Source organism: Arvicanthis niloticus, chromosome 3 (genome assembly GCF_011762505.2).
Source record: "Arvicanthis niloticus isolate mArvNil1 chromosome 3, mArvNil1.pat.X, whole genome shotgun sequence".
Lineage (NCBI taxonomy): Eukaryota > Metazoa > Chordata > Mammalia > Rodentia > Muridae > Arvicanthis > Arvicanthis niloticus.
This window is the reverse complement of record NC_047660.1, coordinates 45,913,217-45,916,206: the sequence shown is the minus strand read 5'-3', so window position 1 is coordinate 45,916,206 and position 2,990 is coordinate 45,913,217.

Sequence of the window (2,990 nt, the reverse complement as noted above, 5' to 3'; positions counted from 1 at the left end):
GTGTAACCCAATACCCAACCTAGATACATAAACTGTCTTTGACTGGCGGAGACATGTGAACATCTGCCTCCATGCCCCCACCCCCTTCTCTCTCTCATCACCTAGCTTCTCCTCTCCTTCATCTTCTCCTCTCCTTACTCCATCTCTTCCTCTCAGTACTCCTTCCCACTTAGCTCCTCCTACATATCACCCTTCCTGTTAAAATAAAACTTTTCTCTCAAAATACAGTTAGAACATAAATGTTCCTAATTGTACCAGTGAGGTACAAGATAGTCCTAATACCCAGTCCATCATTTTGTTGACTAACCAGAATCTCTGTTCTCTCTCCTAACTAAAATACTTAGTTTTGAATGTGGCTTTTTTCTTGGCTTTAGAATGAATGTCAGCTGAAGACCATCCTCTCAGATCTTTTCTCTCAAAGTAAATAGCCAGGATTGGCTATGAGACTATAGGTCTTCAACCCCGTCAGAAGTCCAGAATGACTTAGTTAACTGAAATTATGGGAAGCACTAAGCATAGCTTCTAAAACTTAGCCAACTTATAGAGATCACAGAACACCTGGAAAGCCCCTATACTACCGAACGTTGGAGCATCAAATCTTCAGCCTTCTGGCCCAGAGTCATCTGACAGACCTTAGTGATGCAGAGTTATTAAGGGCTGATTACTCTGTCTAGGCAGATATAATCAGTCGACTATTCTGCATGTGTGTCCTTTTCTGGACAGTAATTTGTCTGTAGATGGAAAGAGGTGATTCTTGCCTAGTGGCTGTCACCCCACAACTGGAATAACTCCAAGGATGCTCGATTTCTTCTTAGAATCCACAACAGGAAGCTGTCAGGAGCAGACAGGTCTCTAATCAAAATGAACATTAATATAGAAATATTTGTAGTATCAATTCTATGGACTTCTGATGTTTTGAAAACCAACTATCCATGTAAGGTAACCTGGACAGTTGTCTGTTAACTCTTCTCAGCTATTTCTAAATAAAGTATGGAAAACACCCTAACAATAAACTCAAAGCCATAAATTTGCTATAGGCCCTTAACTCACAGGCTAACCCTCTCAAATCTGTTAAAAAAGTTAGAGGAGGACTGGGTCTAAGCCTTGTATTCCTAAATGTGTTATATAGGCACAATGCCCATGAGAGTATCAATATTCATCTCACCTTTATGTCAATAAGAAGCTTGTACCAATGAAAACCTTAAATTTGAAATCAAAGTAAATTTTTTACCATTTAAAAAATTATAACTTCATTTTGATATTAATTATACAGATTTCTACCAATAGGTTATGGCTATGCAATAACTCCTAGCTAATCCTCCCTGTTCCAACAAAACCAGTACTTTTCCCTAGAAAGACAGCCCAATATTAACCACCTCAGTCCCCAAGCCCAGGGAATAGGGGCTCTGACTCTTCTTTAACTTCTTCAAGCTGATTATGGATGTTGAGATATTAGAAGAGGGGTGGGGGTGAAGAGTAAATTGATAAGCCTCTGATGCTGTGTCTTCACTGCATCCAGATGGAATTCCAGGACATAGGAGGTTTGGGCAGGTCTGCTCAGTATGTTTGATGAGTAGATACATCAAGGTGTTCTCCATAAATTCTTTGAGAGTGTTGTTTATGTCCTTTTTAAAGTCTTCCATCATCATCATGAGAAGTGATTTTAATTCTGAGTCCTACTTTTCTGGTGTGATGTTGTATTCAGGACTTGCTATGGTAGGGGAACTGGGTTCTGGTGATGCCATGTAACTTTGGTTTCTGTTGTTTACATTCTTATGCTTGCCTTTCACCATTTGGTTAGCTGTAGTGCTACTCGCACTCACTGGTTCTGACTGGAGTCTGCCTTTCCAGTTATCTTGGTTGTGTCAGAACTCCTTGGGGTCCGGATGACTCTATGATCCTGAGCTCCAGCTGTTCTGGGTACAGTGGCTCCTCTAGGATATTTCAGGATATGGTGTCTCCATGGTAGTAGACCAGCTAGGTGTTTGCTGCTCTGAATATAGTTGCTTCCTCTAGGATGCTTCAGGATATGGTGTCCCCTGCTCTGCAGCTCTGTGGGCCATGTCCTTTCTAGGATGCCTGCAGCTCTGTGGTCCGTGACCTCCCTAGGGTGCCACCTGACTCAGTTTCCAGAGGGGAGCAGATTGGCTGGGAGACTGCTCCAGCCACCGGTATCCGGGCCAATTTCATATAACACACACACACACACAAACACACACACACATGTGTATATATATGTATATATACACATATATATACATATACATATATATACATATATATACATATACATATATATAATTAGTGTCTTGCCTTCATGTATGTCCATGTATATGCAATGCCTCACTGGAGTTACAGATGGATGTGAGTTGCCTTGTGTGTGTGTGTGTGTGTGTCTGTGTGTGTGTATGTGTGTCTACTGGGAACATAGTCCATGTCATCCTCATGAGAAACTAATGCTTTTAACCTTTGAACCATCCCTCTAATCTCTCTTTATCAAATTTAATAAATAATTTCCTAGACACAGAAGTCTGTGTTGTCACTTGTGGTCTGTTAGATGATAGATGTTAAAATGCTTTTTAGTCTCATCTGGCTTTAAAGGTTTCTATTAAGTACCTGGGTGTTATTATGATGGACATTCAATACCCACTTTTTACCCTGTGTTTTAGTATTTTGACTATAATACATCCTGGAGAGTTTCTTTTCCTGTTTCAGCCGGTGTTTTTGGTGTTAAGCAGGCCTCTTATACCTGGACTAGCATGTATTTCCTTAGGTTTGAGAATTTTTCTTCTATGATTTTGTTGAAAACATTCCCTGTACCTTTAGCATGGTATTCTTCTCCTTTAATGCCCCGATTTCAAAGGTTTAGTTTTCTTGGGGTATCAAAAATCTCCCCATGTTCCACTCATAAATTTTTAAAATGTTCTCATTGATCTTTACTGAGTGTTCCAATTCCTGTTCTTTGCCTTCCATCTCTGACAGTTTTCCAC